The sequence below is a fragment of the Mustela nivalis genome (assembly GCF_964662115.1).
Source record: "Mustela nivalis genome assembly, chromosome: 5".
NCBI classification, from domain to species: Eukaryota; Metazoa; Chordata; class Mammalia; order Carnivora; family Mustelidae; genus Mustela; species Mustela nivalis.
The window spans coordinates 87543803-87571522 of record NC_139024.1 but is presented as its reverse complement, the minus strand read 5'-3'; the positions used below and the strand labels follow the sequence as shown (position 1 = coordinate 87571522).

Sequence of the window (27720 nt, the reverse complement as noted above, 5' to 3'; positions counted from 1 at the left end):
TCCTACCCCATGGTGGGCAAGTATGGCATCACTGTTGAATTGTGTTTCTTAACTACTAATAGAAATGATTAAACACACACAGAAGGCAGCTGAGACCTTCTCCTTCCTGACCCAGACTGGAGATGTTGGCCGGGGTGGGGGGCTTGTCACTGATAGATGGAGGAATATCTCCATCATCTTCTAGGAGGTCCTGGGCCTTGAGGGCAGCAGATAGCTGGGCCACCTTGGGGGCTCACCCCTGAGCTCTTGGGGTGGATCCTTCCTTGGAAGCTGGAGAAGTCATGATGGGAGGTGAGAAGAGGCTGTGACAGGGTCTTGGGCCCTGCAGGGAGGTAGCAAGGTGGGCTTGGCCACTGAGCACGTCAGGCAACAGATGAATGGAACCCGGCAGTGCCAGCACCCTGAGCCCAGAGGCTGGATCTGTTTTGTGTGATGCTGTATCCCCAGGGTCCAGAAGAGAGTCTGGGATCCAGCAGAAGCTCAGTCAGTTTTTATGGAGTGAGGGCCTGAATGTGAATTGAGCCCCTGTCAAGTTCCCAGAAATGAGGACACAACAGGTCTCTGCCCTGTGGGCAGGGTATCGGCTTCACCATCTAATACTCAGGGATGCGCACACGGCTAGACAAGGAGGAGCTCCCTGCCTCTCCCCACACTCTCCCCACCCCCGCCTGGCCACCTGCTCTCCCCGGGATCCAGGTCCAGCTTCACTCTGGTTTAGGGCTGACAGTCTGTCCCTTCCTGTGGTGAGTTTGCCAGCATCCCCCCCCCCCCCCCACTGTGCTACCCGTGGGTCTCTGGGGTGGGGCTCCGGTTTATTTTCTCCTGTTTGCCAAGGGAAGTCACAGCCTGTCCTCTGCCTTGTTTATAATTGGTTTGGGGACAGCACCTGCCTCAGCTCCCCCCTGCAGTCCTTGAGAGGTACAGAGTGGCTGGGAGGTGACACACTATCCTGTCCAGCCCCTGTCGCCTCTTGTCCCCCGTCAGCTCTGGGCAGGTGTGCTCTCAGTGGCCCGTGCAGCAGGGTGCGGCTGGCTTTGCTGGGGGCTGACTGGGGCTGTGGTGCTGGGGGCCTTAGAAGCTAGCTGGTGCCTCCTCCATATTTTGGAGAGCAGAGGACTGAGGCCTGGGAGCCTGAGGGAGCCTTGCCAGCACCCCATGGCCTGGGGCACGCTTAGGGTCAGCAGGCACGCACTGAGCACCTTCTGGGTGCCTAGGGCTGTGTGGGAGAGCAGGATGGGTGGGAATGAGAACACAGCTCCTCCCTCTGGGCTGACAGCCCGGCGGGGAACTGTGGGAAACACAGAGGACAGAGAAGGGGGACCGGTGGAAGATAGTACAGAGTTACATATAAATGAATGGACATGTGCCCAAGCCTGGCCCTTCACTCTGAAAAGCGTTCTTCCTCGGTCCAGAGAGTTTTTATGAAAGAGTTGTGCCAATTTGGTGATCTTGACTCAGCCCTGCCCACCTGGGCCCCCAACAAGGCAGCTCTATTGCTTCCCGGATCCTCTTACCTGCGGGTCATCTCCACAGACCCAGAAGCTTCCCTCCTGGACAGAGTCCTTCCTTCCAGGAGGACCAGAGGCTGCTGAGTGCAAGGGGAGGCCACGGGAAGGCGCTGGCCGTCCATCTGCCGTTCGGAAGCCCCCGGCAGTGGGCAAGGGGGGAGGTACTAACCCGGGCCCAACAACTCAGACCTCTTTGGGCCTGCCTGTTGCTGCGCCCCCAACACTTGACCTGGGATTTGGGGCCATGATTTTGCACCTCCCCCCCACGTCCTGCACCTTCTGTCTTCCCCTCTCTCCGTTGCCCCCCATGCTCTCATCCCTCTTGAACCTCCATCGACTTCCACTGTGTCCGGAACACGGGCCCTCAAAGTGTGTGTGTCTCTCTCTCCTGCTCTCTCTCCCACTTCTCGCCCTCCTCTTTATTTCTTTTTCTGCCTCCCCCCTTTGGGTGTTCAGGGGGTCCCTTCGGTGCCTCCCCGGTATCAGCCTACCAGCTCTGCTGTTGGGGGCCCAGAAGAATGGCCCGGGGCAGGGTGAGACGGGTGTGAAGGTGCCCGGCCCTACGCAGGCTGGAGGTGGCGGGGAGATGGACTGAGGGGCAGCTGGCCAGCTGGGGGAGCCCCTCCACAGACAACCCTGGGCATCACCTGGGCATCACAGATCCAGACCTGTGGTGAACTATAGATTCCTCTCTGGTTTGTTGGGCCTAATTATAGTGGTTTTCTAAGCCAGGAGTGAGGAGATAATATTAGAACTTCTGCTTCTATTTATTTATATCCCATCCTTTTCCTCCCCTTTTAATGGTGAAATACGCCATCCCTGCTGATAAGAGCACAAACATGTATGTATGCTGTAATAACTAACTGTAATCGCCCAGGTAACCACCGCCTGGGTGAAGAAACAGATGCAGGCTTCTGCACCCCACCTCTGTCCCGACTCCCCTCCCCTCAGAGGTAACCACGATCCTGACCTTTCCGATCATTAGTTTTTTCTTTTTCTTATCGCGGAACCACTGATGTCTGCAGTCTCTATCAGAAGAGTTCAGTTTGGCCTGGTTTTGAATTTGATACAGCTAGGATGACACTGAACACGTTCTTATGTCAAGGTTATTTCCGCTCCACATTTTGTTTGTGAGATCTGTCCAGGTTATGACGTGTAGCTCTCGTGTGTTCATTTTCACTGCTGTGCTACGTTTCCCTCTATGAACTTGCTACCATGGGGCTGTACCCAGCCTGCTACTCGTGGCTGTGGGGGTTGCTCTCCTTTTTCGGCTACTGTAAACAGTCCTGTAAGAATGTCCTCGTGTGTGTTTCCTGGTGCACTGGTGCATGTATTTCCCCAGAGTGCCTATAAGCCTGAATGGAATTGCTAGAGCCCACAGTGTAAGAGGGAGAGGCCTAAGCAGACTCCACGCCGAGTGCGGAGCCTGATCTGGGGCTTGATCCCATGACCCCGAGATCACGACTTGAGCCGAAATCAAGAGTCAGATGCTCAACTGACTGAGCCACCCGGGAGTCTTACCTTCAGTAAATATCTTGTTAAGTGGTTGTGCCAATTTATTCCTCACCAGGGGCACCTGAGAGTTTCTGTTGCTCGGGATTCTAGCCAACACTTTGTATTGCTAAAAACTGTTAACTTCTTGCATGCTGGTGCATGTTGCTGTATCTCTCCTTGGGTATAATTTGCATTCCCCTTTTCATCCTTTTTTTACTGATCTGTTTTTGTGGGGGTTTGCTGACCTGCATGATCTATTCATACATTGGTATTTATGAGCAATTTATGAGAAAAGAAGCATGTACTGGGGATCCTCGAAATTTTGTACTCGTAGCTGTGTACTTTCAGCCATGGCTGAAAGACTGTGACAATAGTGAATGCCAGGGAGGGCTCCAAGTTGGGAGATAGGAAGACGGTCTTCAGAGGGGACCCCCAACGGGGCGGCCTCTGCAAGGGCCTCTTGCCCAGCACATCTGGCAGCGGAGGCGGAAGGCTCGAGGACTGGAACCCTCAGTAGATACCGTGCACCTTAGAATCGGCAGGTGTCTGTCTTTCAAGGTCTCCTTGGGTAGTTGTTCTCAACTGGTGGTCATTTTGCCTCCCCGGGGACATTTGGCAATGTCTGATGACATTTTTGGTTGTCACAACTCGGGAAATGCTACTGGCATTTAGTGGGTAGAAGCCCGGGATGTGGCTGAACATCTTGAAATGCTCAGGACAGCCCCCCAGCAAGGAATCCTCTGGCTGCGAGCATCAGTGTTGAGGTTGAGAAACTCCGACCTGGGAACAGAGCCAGGAAACTGAGATTTGCCATGAACTTGCTGCATAGCCTTGGGGAAGTCACTTCAGTGCTTGAAGCCTTGGTCCCCAGCTAGGGACAGTGAGGGTGGTGAGGGGGCTGCCCTTCCCCCTCCCTGAGGCTGCTGTCAGAACTGGGGAGAGGGGCACTTTGGGAGGCATCCCTGCCAAGGGGCATCTGCTCCTTGTTTCCTTTGTGGTACCAGCCCCTCCCCCTTGACTGTGCTCCCTGTCCACTGAACTGGAGGTGTCAGGTGACCAGCTGTGAGCTCGGCCCTGCTTCCTGCTATTCCAGGCCTCAGGACTGTGGGGGAACTGCCCCGAGGGCCCCAGCCTTTTGATGAGGGCAGCAGAAATGAGGGGCTCTCTGGGGAGCTCCGGGGCCCAGGTAAAACCATTTCTGACTTTGTCCTCAGCTGGGTGGGAGTCCAAGGTTGTGTGGGGTGATAAGAGGTGCCTGTCATACTCTTTATCTGAGGCCCCGTTTCGAGTCCAGGCCATGAGGGGTGGAAGCCAGAGGTCATTCTTGGGGGCTCTGTACACCCAGGCCAGCCTCCTACTCATCCTCTGTGTTCTTCCAGAGTTGCTAACCCAGGGAGGGCCCAGGCTTGGGTCAGAGTCTAGGTCAGAGCCCCCTGGGCCTCTCTGACCTCCTTGTTCTAGGACGTACTTTGCCTCAGTGGCATCTCCGGCCTTCACCATGAACCATGGCCTGCCTGATCTTCTTTCTACTACCCTGTACCCTCCTGAGCCATACTCTCATGGAAGGGCCCAGGAAACTCACCCACCTTGAGGGACAGGTGACAGACAGTGGCTTCATCATTGCCTGCCTTTCTTGACAAGGAATTTTCCCTGTTAAAGGCAGGAATCCCTTAAGCACCAGAGAGAAACGCTGGTGAAATGAATGTTTATTTGACAGGCTGTTAGAGAAGTACTTTGGGGGCTGGGGAACCTCTGAAATCACATGTAGCAAGAGTGTGTTGTCACAAGTGAATTATTGTGTGGTTGCTCGTATCTTTCCAGAACTTCCTAGAAGCATCTCAGTCTCGGGGTCTCTTCCCAGGTGGGCCTATATCATAAGACTGTGAACCGGGTGTCTGGAGGCCCTGGCAAGGCCCAAGGGCAAGGTGGCAGATAACATGGTCAGTCAGGGAGGTGGGGGACTGTGGGGCTTCAGGCTAAGGATCTGTGCCTCCAGGAGGGGCTGGGAGGGTATGCAGGTTAGGGCTAGGCCTGTACTAGACCTGGTAAGATTCCTGAAAATTCTTGCCCCTCTCGATCTTGGGGTGGGGGGGCTTGGTCTGTGCCCTGTGGGGCTTGGCTCTGTGGCTCATGGGGTCTGAAAGAGGCTCAGGCCGGGAGGACGGAGGACATTGTAGGGGTCCTGGGCCCCAGGGTGTGTGAATGAGATGGGGTGAGTCGGGTTGGAAGCCTGCCTGCGCTGGGTAGTCTTGTGGGTGAGCAAAGCCTTCCGGACGGGCGTGCGGTTCCCTCTGCACTGTGAGTAATCCTCGGCCACACTTGCAGCTCCCAGGGGATTGTGCAACTTCCTCTCAGACTGAGGTGCAGGGGGCTGGGTGAGAAGCAGTGCTGGGGAGAATGAGGAAACTGGGTCTGGCACCCGGGGCAGGGGCCTGGCCCTGGGCTCTGGCCCCCCAAGGAGCTGAGCTTTCTCGGGGGCTCCTTCCAGGGGACTCGCCTCTCCCAGGTATGAGGGAGTGTGTGCACACGTGTGTGTGTGTGTGTGTGTGTGTGTGTGTGTGTGTCCTGTCTTCGGGGAGGCAGGTGAGTGGGGATGAGGCCCTAAGGCCTGCATTGGCATCAGGGTGTCTTCTGAAGGGGATGGGGAGATACCTTGCAGGGTCTGGGTTGGGGAAGCAGGTGGCACAAAGGAGGGGCCTCTGGCCAGGTTCCGGGTGGGGACTGGGGATGGTGGAAAGCGAGGTGGGGGGGTCAGGAGTCCCAGGAGCTGGCTCCTGCCCCACTTCTGAAGAGCTCTGCCTCCCTGGGCAGCTGAGCCCAGCCCTGCCTGCCTGGTCTCCACATCTCCAGGCTTGTTTAGAGGCTCTGGTGAGGAGATAATGAGGTGCATAGCCAGGCCACACAGTACATACCTCCTTACCTCAGGGATTGGGAGCAGATCCTCTGTTGGTCCCGCTGGGTTCGAATTCTGGCCCCGCCACTCTGCAGCTAGGTGATCCCGGGGTAAGTCACTTAGTCCCTTGGTGCCTCAGTGTCCTTGTCTGTAAAATGGAGAGAACAATCATAGTGCCTCCGTGTGGGTTCATTTTGGGAACTAAAAGACTTAATTCACATAGAGTGCTCAGCGTACTGCTTGACAAGCAGTAAGTAGGTGCTCTGCACAGGTGACCCTTCTCCTGGCACAGAAGCATGTTTGGGAACCGCAAAAACCCGCCTGCTCTTCCTGTCATTTTTGATGGCAGGGCTTTGCGTTGGCCCTGGGGGTGATAATACTAAGTGCCCACCTTTCCCAGGCATTTACTGCATTTCAGGTGCTGTGCCAAGTGCTTGCCCCGCAGTAGCCCCTCAGCCCTCAGAGTCTCCCTTTGTGGGTGGGTGCTGTGTCATCACCCCATTTCATAGCCGGGGACATGGAGGCACAGAGAGGGTGAGGGCTTTGCTGCAGGGCAGTGATATCAGTGAGGGGGGACCGCAGAATGGTCCGCTGGAGCCCTGAGATGGGACCTGCTGCCCCATCCCAGCCCCTTTCCTGGGTTCAGGTGGAGGTGGGTTGGGAGGAGGGAGCAGGGTCTACTGTGAAGGCAAGAAGGCTAGCTCGCCTCCAGACCTGCGGGCCCCGGCCAGTCTCCAATCAAGCAGCCAACTAAACGCACCCATGGAATGGCTTTTTAGTGCTTGGAGTTGGAGTGAGCTTCCTGCCAGTGTGCAGACTCAAGAGAGGGGTTGAAGGCCCTCAGCTGGGGGTGGGAGGGCGGTGTGGCTCAGGAGTTAGGAACATGGCCCCAGATTCAGACAGATCTGGCTTTGAATTCTGCCTGAACCATGTACTGTGTGACATTGGGCCTCAGGTCTCAGTTTCCTCACCCGCAAAATGGGGATAGTAAGAGCCCCTATCTCTTTGGGTGATGGTGAGAATAAAATGAGATATCATAGTAAGGTGCTGAGCGCAGGCCTGGCCCAGAGTGAGTGTCTGATGATTATACAGAAGGTCATGTGCTGGGTGGGAAGTTTGGGCCACACAGATCTCCCTAGAGGCTATAATTTGAACTGTGGATCAAGGCCACTAATGGGACCCTAATTTCTGGCCATGAAGTCAGCTTAGTGAGTCTCAATGAACATTTATTTTTTTCAGTGAGAAAGAAGATCTAGAGAGGACATCCAGGTGTATTGCATTGTCTTGGCCAAATGTTGTTTTGTGCAACTTTTTTTGTTTCAGGTTCATATGTGTGTGTATGTGTGTTAGGCATATATGTGTGTGTGTGTGTGTGTACTGGGCCAAATAAAGTATATTTTTTGAAGGTCATGGTCAAGATATTCACGGTCACTTCCTTAGAGATTATCTCCCTCTTATGCAATGTTTACAGAGCACCTACTCAGTGCAAGACCCAGAGCCACATGCTGGGGTCTAGACTGAGAATTGTGGGTCTGATTCTCAGCATGGTATATGTGGGTGACTGGGCCCTGTGTGTGTGTGTGGGGGGGGTCAGCTGAGGCAGAGGTGGCCAGAGAAGGCTTCATACATGGATAGGGACTGTGTGTGTGTTGGTGGGGGGTGCTGAGAGTGCCTGGGGTGAGTGGTTGATGTGGGGTCTGGAGCTAGAGAGCCACCTTGGGAGGTGGGGGGGTCCCTGTCTGTGGAGGGCTGCAGGGCCAGGTCTGGCTGGAGTGCCCATGCTAGCTAGAGCAGGGGACTGGGTGGGGGGAGTCGTCCCAGGGCACTGGGCAAGGGCTGTGCCCTTCTTCTCTGGCTAGGGTGGGGTGGGGGTAGAGGAGGACTTAGGATTACTGATGCTCCTCCCATCCCCAAGACTTGCAGGATCTACAGTGACTCAGTAAGACCCAGGGCCCATGCCTTAGCCATTTCCTCCCCTCCCCGAGCCTTGGGAGCCTCCTGAGCCTTTTCCCCCTCTACTGCCCTAGCTGGCTTTAATGAATCTGGCCTAGAAACTGGATCAGTCCTGAGCCCTGGTCCAGGGTCCAGAAGCCTTTCTGCTACTTAGATCTCTGCCCAGGGCCAGTTGGGGGCTCAGGTTCTTCATCTGTAAAGTGGGCATACTAGCCCCTGAGCGGTCGACTTTCTGGTTGGTGATGCTAATCTTGTGACCTGTGTGGATGAACCGGCTATAGGAAGTGTGAAGGCTTCTGGGTGGGTAGTCCTTGTCATCTCTAAGGCTGAGAGAGCTGGGAAAGGTCATGAGCATGTCAGCTGCCTGGCTGGAGAGCCCCCGCCTCCCCACCCCGTGACCTGGGGCTGTGGGGCAATGGTGGAGAGAGGCCTGTGACCCATGGTGAGCTGGGACTATCCCCGGCTCTGAGGGGGAGGTGGCCTTTCAGGGGCCTCAGAAGATGAGACCCAGGTCAAACCTGGGTCTGGGAACCCCAGCTTCCAGAGTCCTCCCCTACATGGGGCACCCTCGGAGTCCCAGCTTGGAAGTGTTGCCAGGTGGAGGGGCAGTGCTTGGGGACTGATTGGCGGAGGCCAATATCCAGGAAGCCATGGGTGGCTTCTCACCTGCTGTGCCCAGGACCCAGAGGCTCAGATGGGAGCTCCTATAGCAGAATGTGGTCTCTAATGATAAGGTCCTATATACTGAGCACCTGCTCCCTAACAGGGTGTTAAGCAGTTTTGTACATTTGCAAATTTCATCTTCACAATGGCCTAAGACACGGTTCTTTTATTATCTGGTTTTATAGGTGAGCAAACTGAGGCCCAGAATGAAGTCTGTCAGCCAAGGTGACCTAGCCTAGTGAGTGGCAGAGCTGGGCTGAGGCTGTGATCTCTGGATTCAGGTTGCCACTGACTGGCTGTGTGACCTTGGACACAGGGGACTGAATCTCTTTGGTCCTTAGTGTCTTGCTCTGAGAGATGGGGATAACATCAGTGCTTTTACTCAAGGGCTGTTGCAAGAATTACAGGAGGTAATGCAGGTGAGCTGCTGCCCATAATAAGGGCCCAGTAAATAAGATCTGCTTCATCATCTCTCCTGCCCACAGCAGTAACCTGCTGGGTGACCTAGGCCAGCTGTCTCCTCTGACGCCTTCCTCGAGTAGGGGAGGAAAACTTTTCCCTTCTTCCCTTCTAGTTTCTTTGGCTGGCTTAATAATTAAATCTACATAAGACAGATTGACTGAAGAAAAACAAATTTAATTTTGTATGTACAAGATCCCCAAAGATATGAATGTCCAAGAAGTGAACCAAGCAGGCAGCTTTCATCCCATTCAGAGAAAGAAACAATACATTTGTGAAGAATTGACAAACGAAAGGGGTTTGGGCTTGGGGTAGCTTAATTAGTAAAGAAGTAACAAGGGTTGTTTATACACCCCCTGGGCCCTGAATTCCCTGTTTCTTGTGCTAAGGGTGTCTCTCTGACTCCTCCTACTGGGAGGGTGACTTTCAGGTGGGAGATTCATTTCCTGCTCTGGGGGACCCAAAGGAAGGGCAGGGTGTCTTGCTAGTACCTGCTGTCTCTTCACTAACTTTAATTCAAAATAATCATTATGCCAGAGCGGCATATTTTGGGGTGGGATGTTGTGTTCCCCTTTAGTTTTACCGAAGTCTAGAAGCTGAGCTGGTGAGGTGCTTGTTAGTTCATTGAATTAGTCTTGAAAATAGGTCAGTTCAGTTAAACAGCTGTGTTTCATTTTAGGAGGTGGTGATGTATCTGGGCTCTTAAAGTAAGGCCCATATCGTGTGAGAAATCAGGTATTTAATAAGGCATTTTTATGGGAAGAAAAGAAAACCAAAGATGAGTGACTAGAGCCGGCTATGATCCCAGTTTCTTAGTTCTGCAGGCAGCTGGTGGAGAAGGTTTTGAGATGTCAGCTCCGGGAATCTCCAGATGGAGAGAGGGCAGAACGGGAGTGATCTGCTAGGTCTTCCTGGTTTGCAGTTTGAGTGTCTCTGGTGGTCTCTTCTGAGTGGCCCACACAGCAACAGGCACAGAGATCACCTCTGCGTGAGTGGTTTCAGTGGTTTCTCTCAAGTTTCCCTCAAATTGTTCACGCTTGTAGGGCTTCAGGGAAAAGGGCAGCTTTTGGTCTTGGTGAGTCTACATTAAGAGTGGAAGAACACTGGGGTCGTTAGTTTGGAGAGCTGTAGCCAAGTATTGGAGGAAACAGGTAGAAAAGAAAACTCAATTGATTGTTCCCAGTACTAGAATCTGATATCCAAAGGATGTACTATCATTTTTCATCGAAACAATTTTTTTTCTCTCCGGTTATCCCCATAACTACCAAAGGTCATCAGAGTAAGACTAACTTGTTTGCAAAATAGGTTTAGTTTGAGTAAATCTAACTTATTATTTATGGAAAGGCAGCAAGAACTTGCCACTGACTATAGAGAATCCTTTCATCTGCTCTGTTGGAACTTTTCATAAGGAATCTCAGATTGGGCTTTCACAAGCCTCTTGAGGCTAGGAAGCTGAGCCAAGGACTTATCTTCAGGCTTTACTTGCAGTAACTCCTCTTTTCTCAAAGTCCACAAAAATATCCTGAGGTTTCTGCACCTGCCAGGAGTCGACCTTCCTTACTCACCTGGTGAGGCTGCTGGGAAGCCTGTAAGCAAGGTACCAGGCTTATTTTTCCAAGGGGTTTTATAGGCTTCATAAAGTCAACCTTAGTTCCTTAAAGCTGTCTGGGCATTTCTGAGTCTACGCATGGCTCCCTCAAACATGACATTCCAGTCAAAGCCGTGGTAATACAGCCAATGTTTCCAATGGTGTTCTGTTATTAGAAGAATAGATGTTTATTGAACTGGTATAAATAACTATATTGTCATGAAAACAAGAATGCTCACGAAGAGTTTTCAAATTCTGGAGACATCAGGTAGGGAGAAGAAGGTAAATGTTTCAATTTTACTTATAAAGGTGTAATTTACCAAATTGCTGTTAAGTCATGGTTTTCTTATTTGTTTATTTGAAAGAGAGAAAGTACAAGCACGGGGAGCAGCAGAACGAGAGGGAGAAGCAGGATCCCTACTAACAATAGTGACAAAAAAAAGTTTTAAAGGCAAATACAGAAGGTTCTATAGTTATGAGCAAAACTTAGCTCTTTTAATATTGAGAAGACTTAGTTTTCTTAAGCAACCAAAGGCCTGATAATAAAGACAAACGTAAAAGATTAAAAGAAAAAAAAAAAAGGAGGGGCAGGGAGGGTGAAAAAATAATAAAAGCCTAAGGAAAAAAAAAAAAGAAAAGAAAGACCTTCTATAATCTCTTATCAGGAGCAGACCAATAGTCCAAGAAAACTTTGTCCTTTTAGCAATTTTAGTTCTATAATAGCCAAACTATTGATATTAAAGCTTAATTTTAAAAACCCTTCCAGTAGCAATTTGATTTTAGCCAGATTATTCGCACAGGGTAAAATTCTGTCATACTCTCTCTTTAATTTTTTCTAAATGTATCTTCATACCTCATACCTTTTCTAACCAAAAAACCACACCCTACTTTTTTTGCATAGAGTTGTTTCCCTTACTATTTAGTGGTGATTACACGTATCATTTAAAATGTTTAACCCTGGGATGACTGAGTGGCTCAGTCGGTTAAGCGGCTGCATTCCGCTCAGGTCATGATCTCAGGGTCCTGGGATCGAGTCCCAAATCGGGCTCCTTGCTCTGCAGGGAGCCTGCTTCCTCCCTATGCCTCCACCTGCCACTCTGCCTGCCTGTACTCTCTCTAGCTCTCTGACAAATAAATAAAATCTTTAAAAATAAATAAATAAAATGTTTAACCCTTAAGAATTTTAACTTAGGGGCACCTGGGTGGTTCAGTGGGTTAAGCCTCTGCCTTCAGCTCAGATCATGATCCCAGGGTCCTGGGATTGAGCCCTGCATCGGGCTCTCTGCTTGGCAGGGAGCCTGCTTCCCCCTTTCTCTCTGCCTGCTTCTCTGTCTGCTTGTGATCTCTGTCTGTCAAATTAATAAATAAAATCTTAAAAAAAAAAGAATTTTAACTTATAATGAAAATTGACAAGTAAACAGCGGTGAACCATATGTTATACCAGCAGTCTATAAATTGGCAAATTTGTAGATACGTCTTAAAATTTCTAGAACATGTGCCATTTTTAATACTGCGATCTTTTAATGTGGCCTAGACATGTTTAACAGACTGAAATATCTTTAATTCCTCCATAATAGGAAGACAAAATTAGGTAAACTTATGTTCGGTAATTAATGGTTTATCTTACTTAGAAAGGATATCGATATTCAATAAATTTCTGTTATTTAACTTAGCAGACCTAATGGTGGAAGTTATTAAAGAATTTGGAAAACCATTTTTAAAGTAGACATATATAAAACACAATTATTATTGAAACGTGTATGTAAAAAAAAGTCATTAAAAAACGTTTACATAGACACTCTTATCCCGTTCATCTATCTAAATTACCTGTTTTAAACATTACATTTAGATTACCTACAAAAACTTCATGAGATGTTAGACAAAATCAGAGATCATCCCAAATGTTTTTCTCACTGACAAATTTTGTAACGGAAAACATAAACTTACTTGACTGGTAAACCATGGTGGAGTAGAAGTTGTATGTTTGCATCATAATTAATGCTCATAACTCTGAAGCCACCTCTGTTTTAATTAAGTCAACAAGTTTCAACAAGCTTTTAATTCCCAAAGATTATCCCAGATCAGTGTGAACTTAAAAAAAAATTGGGGGTTAGTTTTCATAGTTCTGAGTGCTTGTTCCCCCAACTCAGTAGAGCTCTTTTACAGATTAATTTTGGCCATCACATCTGGAGGCAGAAAAGTGTCATATATCTACAGCATACATACAGACACATGTCAATATACAGAGAGACACAAACAGGCTTTATAGCCATTGTTGTAAAATTTTATACGGGAGTCAGGTGCCATAATACAAAACTCACGAGTTTATACAACAGCTGGATCCAAATTATGTTTCCAGCGGTTGGGACAGGTTAAGTTTACCCACTCAGATGACTGAAGCTTTTTTAAAAGAACGTTTGTGGGCCAGACTTAAGATTTTTGCATTAGACCAATTTTCAAATTGGTCCTTTTTTTCTGCACCTGATGAAAAACTTCTCCCTAAAGTTTGCTTTTCAAAGAATGGCTCTTAGAAGATGGGAGTGGAAAATCCCTATCATGAGGGCACAGAGAATGTATCTAAGTTTTCCCAAGGAGTTTTGGGGTATATTTTCCTCTTATCAGCGATCTAGAGTAATTCCCATTTACATTTTTCCTACTTTTTCTTAAGTGTAGGATAACTCTCTTTCTCCAACGTCCTGATCTTTTACAGTATCTACAAGCATTCTGAGATGAGTAAGTTTGGGGTTTGGTAAAGACAGGTGGGATTCGAAGTGTCTAGAGCCACATTTCTGGCTTTGTAGGGATTAGCAAGACAAAGACAGTTGTTTCCAGTCCCCCAAGGACTGGATTGTGGCCTGAATATCAAGAGGCTGACCTGCCCATCCAACTAAATTTGCTTCTTTATATCAGAGAGATTTCCAACTGAGATGGGAAAATTTCTACATCTGAGAGATTCTGGCTTTAAAACAGTGTGTCTCAAAGTCTATGTAAAACATTTAACAAAGGCCTTCTTGGACCAATTCACCTTAGGGGGGGAAGCCTCTATTATTGTTCCTATTATTGAACATCGACCTCCAATCGATTCATTTCCTGATCATTTGTAGGAGGGCCTGGGAGAAATTCTAGTCATCTGTTTTCTCTGTGAAGAGGGGGAGGGGTGCTCCTCCCTCCCACCCGCAGGCCATCTGGCCCCTCCGATAACTATAGTATAATCACAGGTGGGAGTAATGCTCCTTAGTAGGTGGCAGAGGTCTCTGTGAGTGGGGTTGTGCATGACCACTCATCTTTAAATTTGGTAGGATCTTCTCAAAGTGGAGACAAAACGGTCTTTGTCATTATGTCTTGTTGAAAAAGTCCTTCAGCTAGCCACCATATTCCTTTGGGTCTTCTTTTTAATTTGATCTTTCCATAGGTTCCAATAAGGCAGTTATTTAGAATGAGCTGTCGGATTGTGTGTGTGTGTGTAAATATAGAAGTTAGTCCAGTTCAAAGAATCCATAGTCATTGACAACGAGGATCTTACATTAATCTTAATAGTGACTCAAACCAGTAAGCCTTTTAATGGCTTGACCATGGGGATTAGTGGTGTTCCTAAAGAGGGTGCAAAAGATGCAGCCCTTACAAGATCCAGGAAGTTCACCTAGCGTTAGTCTAAGAAAGCAAAGACCTTTGTCATCATAGGTGGTAATAACGGTATAGTAAAAATGGCGTCTCTTTGGTCTTTCACGGAAACATCAGATGTCTCCAGTTACAGAAAAACCTGTGCTAATTGTGGGTGCTACTGGAATGAGACTCTGCAGCACTACCAAGACAATGCAGGTTGAGGTGACCAAGGCCTTTGTTGGATTGAGACCCACTTATGACAGATCGCTCTGAGAGTTGGCATTGTCAGTCAAAGAGAATGCTGCTTGTGGCTTGGTGTCTTGGACTCCCAGTCTATTCAGCTGGCCATCAAACGTATGACGGGACATGTGCCTTCCTGATGGTGAAGACCAGAGAGGATATTCTCATGGATCACAAAGCCAAGCTCTCAGGGCATAGAATAAGATGAAGGGAAAGGGACCCCTGGTTCTCCTCTGTATGACAAACGACAAAAAAGACCAAGACAGAAGAAAACAGTGACAGTCTCGGGCTGTCAGAGGATTAATAGAAAACAAAAGTATTACAATACATTTTTACTAGAGTCACTATACCCAAGGAATTGGTTGACACAAATATTTTCTCTTCCCAGTCTAAATTTAGAAAAGAAAAGGACTTACCACTCTTGTTTTCGCCAGTCCCAGCAGGCAGAGATCTGGGGGACTGATGTGGTTAAGAATTTTTACCTTCTGCTGACTCCTGCTAGAGGTCCAGAATCTCTCAGCTCCACTCGGAGTGAGCATTGTCCAACCAGCAAAGAGCCCCATGTTGGACACCAAAACTGTAGGGGAGGAAAACTTTTTCCTTCTTCCCTTCTAGGTTCTTTGGCTGGTCTAATAATGAAATTGACATAGGCTAGATTAACAGGAGAAAAACGAGTTTAATTTTGTATGTACAGGAGCCCCCCCCCCAAAAAATGAGGCTCCAAGAAGTGAATCAAGCAGGCAGCTTTTATACCGTTTAGACAAAGAAACAATACATTTGTGAAGAATTGACAAAAAGAAAGGGATTTGGGCTTGGGGTAGCTGATTAATAAAGAAGTAACCAGGTTTGTGTCTACAGCCTTCTGGGCCCTGAATTCCCAATTCTGGCGATAAAGGTGTCTGTCTACCACTTGGTACAGGGAGGGTGCCTTTCAGGTGGGAAATTTATTTCCTGCTCTCAGGGGTGGAAAGGAAGGGCAGGGTGTCCTTCTTGTACTTGCTGTCTCTTAAGTAACTTCAATTCAAAATAATTGATATGCCAAAGTGACATGTTTTTTTTTTTAAAGATTTTATTTATTTATTTGACAGAGAGAGATCACAGTAGGCAGAGAGGCAGGCAGAGAGAGAGAGGAGGAAGCAGGCTCCCTGCTGAGCAGAGAGCCTGATGCGGGACTCGATCCCAGGACCCTGAGATCATGACCTGAGCCGAAGGCAGTGGCTTAACCCACTGAGCCACCCAGGTGCCCCCCAAAGTGACATGTTTTGCTCTCCTTCACTTGCCTCTTGTTGAGGATCAGTCGGGATGAAAACCCTCAGTGGGTAATGAGGGAGACCTTCATAGAACCAAAGTGCCAAACTCCCTGAACCCCAAGAACCACTCAGAATTTTGAGGGGCTTGCTGCTAACTGCAGAGTCCTGGTGCATTTTGTTTGGGCCTGCTTCAAAATTTCATGTTTCCTGCTGGCCTTTATAGGCATTTGAGTTAGTGACCTCAGATCAACTCCAGGGCACCCCAGTTCTACTCCAGGGTTTCACCAGATATGTTCTGTTGAAGGGTTTGGTGGTCAAGCAGGTATGGGAGATGAGGGGTCAAAAAAAGGAAAATGGAAGAGAAATAAGTCAATCAGAGAAGGATAATTATCATATGATTTCATTTTTATGTGGAATTTCAAACACGAAACAGAGGATCATAGGGGAAGACAGGGAGAAATAAAATAAGATGAAATAAGAGAGGGAGATAAACCATAAGAGACTCTTAACTATGAGAAACAAACTGAGGGTTGCTGGAGAGGAGGGGGGTGTGGGGATGCCATAACTGGGTGAGGGCATTAAGGAGGGCATGTGGTGTAATGAGTGCTGGGTGTTATATACAACTGATGAACCACTGAAATCCACCTCTGAAACAAATAATACACTATATGTTAATTAATTAAATTTAAGTAAAATAATTTTTTTTTAAAAAAAGAAGGAAAATAAAACCCCAAATGGTTTTCTTTGCTGCAGGACTTGTCAGAGCCTTTGATGTGCTGATATTCATTGTGTACATCCAGTATATGGTTGTGATATACCGTAGGGTATCTCAAAGGCTTGGTGTTCAAAGCTCCTTTTTCCAGAAAGAGAAACAGACCTGGAGTGAAGCCTAGAAAATGATTTCCCCAGATCATGCAGTTATCTCTGATAAAGCTGGGACTAGATCCCAGGGCTCCTGACTACATGGCCAGTTCTTTGCCTAGGACATCCCCTCCTTTCCCTCCTCCCTCCATTCTCCTCAGAGAAATGTTGTATGTAGTGCTGCTCCCTTCCTGAAGGCGCCTCACTTTTTTCTGGCCCCTTCCCTCTGGCTGCCAGCAGGATTAGAGCGTGTCCTAGTCCCTCTGGGCATTCACTGATGGGAGATGGGACTATGCCCAGCACACAGGCTCTGGGGAGCTACTTGCCCGGCTAATGCATGGCAGTATTAGGCTGCACCCCAGTTGCAGGGCCTTAGCAAGTTAGTGGGGTTGGTTTTTTTTTTTTTGAGTCCCATTTTCCTCGGCTATGTCAGGTAACTCATCATCTGGTTTGTCATCCTTACTGAGAGGTTCGCCTCTGACACCCTAAGTGAATGTATGCTATTTGTTTTCAATTCATGTGCAGATGCCCACGAGTCTAACTATTCTTATCATCTTTGGGGGGCAATGAGGGAAGAACATGGAAAAAACGAGGGAGATCCCCCTGGCCGTGGGATCTAACACGTTTGCAATCCCAAATTCCGTCTCAGCCCCCACACTTGCTGTCTGCCCTCGAGGCTACTGCTATCCGTCTGAGGTCCCAGCTCCCCCACCCCCCATCACCTACAAGATGGGCTGGTCTGGCTGACTCTGGTGAGACAGGATGGGTGGGCATTGGGGCACCGTGTCCTACTTTCCTGTGGGGGGAGTTGCCATTCAGGTTGGGGAAAGAATCTCAGAATCTCAGCACAACTCTGCGTTGAGCTGGGTGGCCTTCTCCAGGCCTGCCTGCCCCTTGGTACCGCCATTCACCTGGGTGGCCGGCCACCTGGCTCGTGGAGGGGGAGGGCATGTGAGTGTGTCCATGCCTCTGTCAACCCAGCCATTGGGGTATAGATCTCCTAGGCCCCCTGTGGACTGTGGTGGGCTCTGAGGGAAAGGCCAGGGGATGGGCCAGACTGGGCTGGGAGGTGGAGGGAGATGGAGCCTCCCTGGCAGAGTGTCCTTTCCTGGAGGGCTGTTTGCCTGAGTTATTCTTAGCACTGACTCATTAGAGCGTTTATTTTTAGCCCTGTTTCTAAGTGTTGCCAACATCTGGTGCAGCTAGTACTGAAGGGGATAGGGGTGGCAGGGGCGACCCCTTTGGGCATCGCCGGGGACTGGAGCTACTTGCAGGAGGAGGAGGACAGAGTCTTCTACTTCCCGCACCTGTCACGACTTGCAGCCAGGCACACAGTTGGTGTCCTATTTGTGCTTTGTGCCTGGACTGCTCTCCTACTGTCTCATCCTTCCAGGTCCGAAGCTCCTGTGTCTGGGGCGGGGCGGTGGGGGAGGAGGGGGATGAGTGCTCCTCAGGTGGGCTTTCCCAGGCCCACCACTTGGAGGTTCCAGTTGGCTTCTGCCTGCTGCAGAGAGGGGCCTCAGAGGAGGGAGACAAGCCCCCAGCTCGGGGCCCTTGTTGTTGCCCCCACCAGAGGGGGAGCCGGCAGACATAGGGGAGGAGTGTCACTCAGTGGTTATGTGTGCAGGCTTTGCCGCTGGACCACCTGGGGGCCAACTCTGGCTTTGCTCCTTCCCAGCTGGGTGACCTTGGGCCAGTTGTCCACCTGTTTGTACCTCACGTTCCTTATCTGTGGGCTGCGGATGGGAGTGTGGTGTTTTGAGGATGAAGATAAGAACCGTTGAAGTGTTGGCTAATATGTGTATATATAAGGACGTGGTGGTGACTGATCTTATTACTTTTGTTGTTATTATTAGTGATGAGCAGCTCTGTGTGTGCCCTCTTTGGATGTTGGAGTGAGTTGGGTAGGAGGCTTCCAAGCGTTGCTCTGAGTGAGATGAAGCTGGGGATGGGGCTCAGAGGGGGGGCTGACACCCAGGCATTGTGAAGGTGATTTCTGTAGGGCTGCAGTAAGGGGTGGAGAGCCAAGATGTGGGTCGGAGCGTGGGCTTTACCCTTCCTGGGTTGAATGAGTTGGTTGACCTTTGTGAACATCCGTTTTTTCCCCACAAGACAGTGGTGCTAATAGGCCATCGAATTGCTGGGAGCTGAACCCGAGAGACTGTGCGGGGTGGGGTGCGTTGCTGTGGCCCTTTCCCATGGGAGGGACATGGTGCTGCTACCTGGGGAGTCAGGGAGGAGAGCCTGGCCTGGAGGCTTGGCGAAGGGGGCCTGTGGTCCTGGCTCTCCCTCAGCAGTGTGATCTGTGCACATCGATGGCTTCCCCCGGCTTCTGTGGGGCAGCAGAGAGACCAGAGAAAGCTGGTTTTGAGACTCTTCCTCCAAACCCCAGGGAATGATTCGGGGACTGTTTGAGCTCACAGGACGGGGAGGCCCCCAGCTGGAGGCCAGCTGGTCTGGCCCTCCCCCATCCGCACAGAGCTTCTTCATTCTCGTTTACATATCAAGGTACTAGGTCCATTTTATCTGAAAACAGGGTTCTACAGCTAGGGCTAGAAACAGCCCGGGGATCTCTGGTGGGTGACTTCCCAGGCATCTTGTCTTGTGACAGGCATTGAATCTTGGAGGTGACCTGTGCAGGGGGGTTCCAGCATCTCGTGGGCGCTGGTGCCGGGACTCCCCGCGGGGCGTGGGGGCGCAGGGGGGGCTGCCGAGCACTGCCCTGGCCTGGCTGCCTACAGGACAGGGATGCCTTGAAGACAACCCTCAATCCCAGAAGCAGACTCTCAAGGGAGGGAGCGAGGGCTGAGATGGGGCAGAAAGGCCCTTGCCTCAGCACTGGCACATAGTAGGTGCTCAAATACCTCAGAATGAATTAAGTGATACCAGGGCAGCCTTCCAGGAAAATAGTACCTCTCCTATGGTGGCCGGTCCTCCCCACCCCTTCCTGTTCCTTCTTGCCCTCACTCTCTCTTCCCTGTCCCCTGCTTCTTTGACCAGCCCGAAGCTGCCTCAGCCCTGGGGTCCAGGCTCAGCCATGGTCGTAAACTTGAACAAAGACACTTTCTCAGTCGGAGCCTCAGTTTGACCATTGGTAAAAGGAGGGTTGTGGGCTCAGCTTCAGAGGGTCCCTTCTGGTGACCAGCCTCTGTTCTCAGGGCACACACACACACACACACACACAGGCCCTCACACAGCTCCAAGAAGTGGGCCTGGTTGCCAAAGGTCTCCTTCCTCTCCCCAGGCAGGAGCCCCCTCAGGTTCTCCTGAAGCGAGAGTCGGGGTGCTGCAGTGATCTGAATGGGGCCCCCAGGCCATGATGTGCTGGAGCTGGGGCTTGGCTGGGGATGAGGGGGCCCGTGGGTGGGAGAGGAAGGGTGGGCGTCTGCTGTGTCCACTGGGCGGCGGCTGCCACCGTGACTTTTGTGTGTGACCTTCTGGGAGTGTGGGCTGCTGCCCACAGGGCACATATTTGTGTCGTTAATGCCTGGGTGTGAGGGGGTATGTAAATGGGGGCCGTGAGGGAGCAAGGGCGCTGCTGTTGCCAGGAGCTGCCAGGCCTCGGAGAAGGGCAAGGGATTTCATGCAAAGGAGCCCTTCAGTCTCTGCATTTTGGCCACAACCTAAGGGATGGGGTGGCCTGGCTTCCTTCCTTCCCCTCCCCTGCCCCTGGCCCCCAGCTAGTTGACTGTGGCCCGTGCTCCCCCTCCCCCTGCCACAGGGGGTGGGGACTGCCTTGATTGGCAGTCTGACACCCCTCTCAGGGGCTTCTGGGAGTTCATCTGCACCTGCAGCTGTGGGAGTCAGTGTGGGGACCAAGGGGCTTCTAGGCCTCAATTTCAGGCACTCGGTAATCCCCTGAGCCCGAGGAAGTAGTCTGCAGAGGCCCAGGCTGGGATGCTGTGGTTAGTACCCCGTACCGGCCCAGTGGTTTTCCAGCTTGAGAAGACCTGCCAGGGAGGGGACAGGAGAGGCTCCACCTGCCCACCGTCCCTGCCATCCCTGCCCAGCCTGCTGGTGACTCATTCCTCTGGGGAGTGAGCCGGCTTCTCTCCCCTGGGTCACCCAGGGCCCCAGCAAGATCCGGGTGAGGATGGGGAGGGGGTTGGGATGGAGGCTCTCTTTCTGGGGAGAGGGTCGCAGTAGACTTTTCTTATACCTCCTCCTGGTCCTGCAGACTACCTTCCTTTTGCCCACAGTGGAGGTCACAGCCCCAAATTACAGAATGGGTCCAATGTGCCCCACAAGGGAGCAGCCCAGTGGGGCAGCTGGATCCAGGACTCCCTAATTCCCCAGTGCCCGGCACTGAGCACGTCCCCATTCCACTGCCTGGGCTCACTGAGGGAGTGGGTGGTGCTCGGCTCCCTACCCCACCCCCCCCAACAGTGGGGCTGAGCAGCCTAGGAGGGGTGGGGAGGCCCTCTCCAGGGAAACGAATTCCTGGCCTGACCCCAGATGCCGGCCTGCCCAGCTCTGCTCCAGGGTAACGCTGGGCATACACACAGCCCCATTGTACGCCTGGGCTCTGTGCCCGCTGTGGGCCTGGCACCAGTTCTATCAACAGCAGTGGCTCCTCAGTTCCTCCGCACCCCCTGCCAGGACCTGAGCTTCTGCACCCTTGGTGGGGAGGGAGGAGGACCAGTGATCAGGATGGTAAGAGTGTCCGGAGTGGAGGAGCTGGGACCATCCAGCTACTTGGGGAACCAAATGAATACATTTGTTTCTGTCCCCAAGAGTGGATTTCAAGAGCAGGGAGCATTACCCCCCCCACCCCCATGCATGTCGGGAAACTGTGGCATGGATACACATGAGTGACTTGCCCAAGGTCATGCAGCTACCAGGCGCTGGAGTTCGGGTTTGGGCCCAGGCAGCCTTGGGCCCAGAGTCTGGGCTCTCTACACCACCTTCTTCCATGTCAGGGTTCAGGAAAAGGCAGGCCTTCTTTTCACAGCCCAACTTTGGGGACTGTGGCAGCCACTTCTGGAAAGTTTATGTTCCCCAGGTGGAAGGAGGCCCAGGAACATGAGGGTCTAGAATCCCCCTGTGCTTGTGAAAGTGTGGTAGCTAGTTTCTGAGGACAGTATGGGTGGCTAGGTGGGCAAAGGAGATCTCCAGAGCTGGAAGGCAGCACTGTGCCTCAGTTTCCCTGCTCCACCTGCACTGTGTGTCTCCTGTGCGTTTTGTGAGGGCACAGGAACATAGAGGTGAGGTGCGGTGAGGGCTGGGGCCTGGACACTTGCACTATTCCTCTGCTTCACAGACTGGGGGGGGGGGAGCCCCCCTTTCCCAGTCTAGATGCCCCTGGGGGCAGGGTGCCAAGGCTTCCAGTTGCTTCTATTCTGAGAGTCCGTCCTGAGCTGCCCCATCTCCTCAGGTTTCCCAGCCCGAAGGGACCTCTGAGGCCAGGCAGCCTACAGGGGCAGCCTGGCTCTAGGCTATGAGGGGTTCCCGCTTCTGCCTCATGCCCATGCCCCTCAGGGCAAGATAGCTGGTGCCCAGATGCCACTCTTATGGGGTCTATTCCGTTTCTCACTTTCTGAGCTCACCTCAACCCCACAAGCCCTGACCCTGGGGCTGGAGAACGGAAACCCCTCCCCTTTGCTCAGCCCACCCTCCTTGTACCCTGTCGTCCTAGGCGTGGGGCCTAGTCCCCTCCTTCGGTGCCACCTCAGCCCTCTTAAAAATGGACAGGGCATTCTGCAGTGACCACAAGATTGTGCAAGGCCAGGCCTGGGCCGTGGGGACAGGTGGAGGAGAGAGAAACTGGAAAAGGGCCCTGAAGCCAGCTCCCTTCCTAGCCTACCCTGGAGCCCCGTCTCCCTCCCCACTCCGCTGAGGCTCATCTTTCTCCTTTTAGGCTGTTCCCACCGGCCAGCCAACACGTCTCCATCTGAGTGGACACATCCATGGGCTTCTGGACACCGGTGGCGGTTGGATGTTTTGTGGAAGGGGGATGGAGCAGGGGAGCAGCTGGAAGCCCAGACTCTGTTGGGGAGAAGGGGTGAGGAGGCCTCCTCAGTGCCACCCAGGGCCATGTAGAGAGGGCATTCTGGAAGCCTTGAGGCCTGGTAGGGAACTTGGCGGACTTTGTCTGGCGGACAGTGGGGCGCCATTGGGGGTGATGGAGCAGGCAATGACTTTTCTTTGTTGCTCAGTCCATTTTGTTTCCACTCCCTTGTTCTCTCAGGGCTGTTCTCTTTGTTTCTCCAAAGACAATAAACCCTTCTCTCTGCTCTTCAGCCCCTTCTGTCCGATTCCTGCTCACCCCTCCCACATGTCCATACTCTGTTCTTGGCTTCCTCTGTCCACCATCCTGGCCTGCTCCCCCTGCCCGGCTTTGTCTGGCTTCCCTCCCCCTCCCTAGCCCTTGACCTGGCTCCCCTGGGTGAGGAGCTGTGGGCCTGACAGGACCTCACAGGCCTGGCATGATGAAGACGGAGCCGGGAGGATGCCCCCTGTTCTGACGTAGCTCCTTGCACCCTTCAGAGAGTGACCCACCCCCAGGAGTGTGGCCGGGGCTCCTGAGAAGGACCTTACTTCTAATTTGTCAGCTTGATAAATGGAGATACAGATTTGTCTAACAGATAAACTGGAGAGTGATGGGCCTTCGTGTTCTTGTTACTAAATTTAGCAGCAAGGGTATGGACCCAGATGGGAATCGGACTGTAGACAACTACGGTATCTTTTCTCTCTCCTTTCAGACATTCGTCTGCCTACCCATGTAGGCATCCATCCATTCGTCAGATGTTTACTGAACACTTGTATTAGGGGCTTTACATCGAGTCCTTACAGAAATTCTCCAAGATGGCCGTTTTCTGCATCTTACACAGGAGGCTGGGAAGAGCCGGGGGAGTTAAGTGAGTTGCTGAAGGACACGCAGACAATAGGCGACATTATCTGGAATGTTCAGCTCCACCTGCTTCGAAACATACGTTCTGAGTTCTTAGTGTGGAATCAAGTGGCCTTCCTTGGTGTCCTCAGTGTCTAGTCCGTGCGCAGCCTCCCCAGCCGTGCTGTGGAATGAATGGGCGTGCTGGGGTTCCGGAATGCCCCAGCTCTAGAGTTCTCTCCTCCGTGCAGCTTGGGGCCGGGAGGCACTGCTGGTCTCTAGTCCTCTAGGCATTTGCCGCAGGTAACATCATGTTGCCGTCATGTCCCCCTGAAATGGAGGCTTCCCCCCATAAAGTGCAACCTTGGCTCATCCTTGTTGCTTCTGTCCATCTGCGTCTGAGGGCGGTCTTGCCTCTGACGGGTGGGAAAGTTCTAGGTACGCGCTTGGCCACTGCCCCATCTTCCCCAGCGTACACACCCACCCCTCTGCTTTTCCACTAGATGGCCAGCCTCCTTTCTAATGCTGGCCCTTTTACTGGCCTTTCTTTCTAAGCTCAGGAGTTATCTGCTCTGTTTCAGGTACTGACTGCCTCGTCAGGACCCTGGGATAGGAATCCTGGTACTTTAGGAGGTGACCTGCCGTGGGACAGGATGAGTGAGACAGGGAAGGAAGGGAAGCCAGGACAATGTGTGTTCGGGAGCAGGGCACCTGAGGCTCAGGTTCACTGGGGACCCCTGTTTTAGAGTGACCTGGGGACGGGGTGGGGTCAGGGAACCGGGTGTTTATTCTCTTGCTGCCCTTGGCCCCTGGCTAAGGGCTGCTGGGGAAGGCAGGATGCTGGCCCTGCTGGTTCCTGGCTCGAACACAGAGGCAGGTGCTGGCAGCTGGCAGGTTGTGGTGGGTATGGCTGGGCCCTAACAGCCTCAGCTGCACTCACAGAACCTGGGCCCAGTAGTCCCGTATGTCCCTTGGAGCATGTTGTCTTGCCAAGCCCTGTTTCCACAGCTCCCTTCTCTCCGTGCCCATGAAGCTGCCCCTCCCAGCTTCCCTGGGCAGACCCTTCCCCTGGAGCCAGTCCCCAGCACCTCATTCATTGTGTTCAACAGATACTTAAGGAGCTCCTACTGTGTGCCCAGGGCCATGGATAAAAAGAGGAAGCTGTTAGGATCCTTCCAGGCGCTCACAGCAGAGGAAAGGGACCCAGCGCACATGGGGTCCTTCCTAAGTGTCAGACGCTGGCAGCCATTTCCAGGCCCCCTGGGAGGCAAGTGGACATCTCTAGGGGCTGGACCGAGGTGCCAGGTGGCGAACAGCCCGGAGCCACCTTCAGTCCCCTCCCAGCCCCAGCATCCTGAACTGTGATTGTAGCGGTTTGGCTGACTTCCTTTTCCTTTCTCTCAATGCCCCTGCCTCTTCCCCTCCTGGGGCCACAAGCCCCATGGCTGCCACGTGGTTGTCTTCTAGTGCCCTCCCTCTGGGTCCCTATGAGGAACAGGATGCAATTTGCAGGGCAATGGGGGGGTGCTTTATTCAAGGGCATCCTTCTGTGTCCCTGCTGAAGGCTCGCCCCGGTGCCTGCTTCCTGGAAAGCGGCCTCCTCCCTGCTGACTTCTGCTCCCACCCCGCAGTGTCACACTGTGGTCTCAAGCCTTATGGGGCTCAGGGCATGGGAAGAGTTAAGAGTGGGAAGTGGTGTGTAGGTAAGGCCTTAGGTGTGGGAATGGGGGGAGGTCAGCTGGGGCGGGGCACGGGGCAGGTGCTGGGCCTGATGATGGGTGCATCCGGCCACGGGCAGGCCGGCCAGGTCCTCGTCTCTTTGGCTTCTCCCTCCAGCCACCGCCCATGGCCTTTCCCCTCCGGTTGTGTCAGGGTGTGTGGCGGCAGGAGTCTGTTTGCCCGAGTGGGCCAACCTCGTGACCTCTGACATTCTGTCTCCCCCATCTACTATGCACCTGTCCCACTTGGACAGAAGGGTGGCTGTTCTCTTGGGGCTGGCATGCTGCTAGGAGGGCTGGCAATGGGACAGACACGGTTTACGTGGGACCAAGAGGTGGACTATGTGATGAAGCTTTCTGTTGGTGGCTCGGGCTGGAGCTGAAGCGGCTTTGGTCTGGGGAGGAGGTATAAGGCAGGTACAGGTGGCTGCCCACGTCTCACCTCTGTGGGGATTGTTGGTTGGGGGAACCTGGGGAGGTGGCTGGGCATGGTGGGTAGGAGATCACGCAAGGGAGAGAGCAGAGTGACGGGCTCCTCCCCCAGCCCAGCATGCACAAAATCTAGGGCCCTTGGTTCCTCTCTCTGCCCAGTTAAGGGAACGGTACTTCTTGTGTTTGAGGACAGAAAGCAAAGGTGGGCCAACTGCTGAGTGACTTTGGAGAAGAAGGCTGCTGTTCTGTCCGAGCTCTGCGTGTGGCAGGGATGGGGTGGGTGCAGGCCACTCCCTTGCTCTGTAGATGGGCCGTGATGTGGGGGCCGCTGCTTCTGCGGGGGTGGGGGTGGGTGGGTGGGAAGAGGTTGGCTGTCAGGCCAGTTCTTCTCTGTCCTCTCAGATGGAGAAGGGGTCAAGGTGCCCACCTGAGTGTACCTGGCAGGACAGAAATGAAGCTGAGTTTGGGGTCTGGGGCAGTGGCCAGTATGGGGGAGGCCCTGGGGTGGGCAAGGGCTGGACAGGACCCAGGCAAAGAAGCCCCTGATTTTGTGCTGCTCCTGATGTCTCCAGAAGGCCAGCGGGGGGATGGGGGTGGTGGGGGAGGAGGGCCGGTGTGTAGTGAGCAGAGGACAGCCCTCCGCTGTCCTGCAGCCTCCGTCCGAGCTGCCGGCTGCCCTGTCCCGCCCCCACTAGGCGTGAGTCAGACCGAAAGCAGAAGCTGCCAGACATTGCACAGGGTGAAGCGAGGCAGAACCAACTGTGCTATTTTGGAACCTGGTTAATTCCCCTCCTGTCCCCCACCTCTCGTCTCTCAGGGTCCCCACCCCCTCCTGGCCACAAGCGCTTTGCCTTCCTCAAGGGGACAGTGGGGTTGGGACTAGATTTCCTCTGGCAAATGTGGGCGGGGGCGCTGCCTGTCCGTCCCCTTGCCAGACCCCTTCCCTGGCCCAGAGGTGCTGGCTTCTAGGGAGCCAGCCTCCCGGTGTTGGGGGACAGAGTGCCCCCTCCCGGTGGGAGCTCAGAGCCTGCAGGCAGGGCACCCGGGTGAGATGATGGTCTGCTTTTTGGCGAGGTGCCGCCGGCTCCCTGTGCCCTCCCCGCCCATCTTTCACCGCCCTTCAGCCAACTGTCAGCCTCTCTAGAGCTGGGAGCTACAAGGGCTTCATTGGGCCACTTCTCCCAGCAGCAGCTCTTAGAGGGGTGGGAGGGATTTCCAGACCCAGAGGGCAGATATTTTGGGGCCAAGGGCCTTTCCAGAACCCATGACACCACATACTCTGCAGCAGTCCCCACTGACCCCCTAATCTATGGTTCTTTCTTGGGCATCCTAGGCCTGCTTGAGGTTCTGGCCCCACATTTTAGGGTTTCTTTGGAGCCCGCATGAGCCTGGGGGCCTCTGGCAGTTCAGTCTGCGGTGGTGAAAGAGGTCAGTAGGTGTGTGTTTCTGAACCAGACATGGAGGTGTGGAGTTGGGAGCTCTCGTGTCCCCACCTGCCCTGTGCCTCGGGAAGCAATGTGGACAGAGAGGGGGTGGGCTCAGCTCTTGTTCTGTGTGTGTCCATGTGCCTGGGAGATGGGCATCCTCTGTGTATTGCTGCCTCCGGGGGGACCCTGAGATCGGAGCCTCACCCTGCTATCTACTCCCCCAGCCACCTGGGGTGGGAGGTTTCAGGCATGGGGGCGGTCCGCAGGCATGGTGCCAGTGACCAATGAGAATGTGGGTCCTTGTCGACCTCAGGTGAGCACGACTTGGGTTTCTCATGGCTCAGATGGATTTGAGGCTTAGGCAGGTGCAAGCAAGGGTAAAGCAGTAAGGAGGAAAGAGTGGTCTCCTGGACCTGCTGCGGGGGCTTCTGCACGCCCCATCCCTGTGGACCGCGGAACACCTGTGGGCAAGTGCATGCTGTCCTCCCGGGGCCATGTGAATGTGAGGGTAAGCGTGTGTGTGTGTACAAGGCTGTGTGTGTGTAGGAGATGCTGTAGGTGGGTGTGTGAGTGGGCGTGTTTCACACAGCCTGTCCGGCTTGCCTTTCCACTGGTAATCGGTAACCGGTAACTGGTAACTGGATGAGTTTCCAGGCTTCTTCCCCATAGCCCCTGGCCGTCTTGCTCCAGCCCAGGGCAAGCTGAGTGCTTGCCCCATGTTCCTGCCTCTGCCTCTGTCTCTGTACCTGAGAGTCAGGGCTGTTTGTTCGGGGAAGAGCCCTGCTGTCTCCTCAGGTGTTTC

The 27720-nt window shown here is 52.7% G+C and overlaps 1 protein-coding gene across 2 annotated transcripts in view; it reads left to right on the top strand.

The window, feature by feature from the left end:
- TFEB (transcription factor EB) overlaps positions 1–27720 on the top strand; it is a 53814-nt gene that overhangs the window by 6325 nt on the left and 19769 nt on the right. The window contains exon 1 of one of the 2 annotated variants that reach the window (XM_082732965.1): positions 5341–5508. The exons of the other annotated variant lie outside the window; for it this stretch is intronic. The gene's annotated coding sequence lies outside the window, so the exon portion shown is untranslated. Of the gene's footprint in view, positions 1–5340; positions 5509–27720 lie in introns of those variants that run through there. 2 annotated transcript variants of the gene reach the window in all.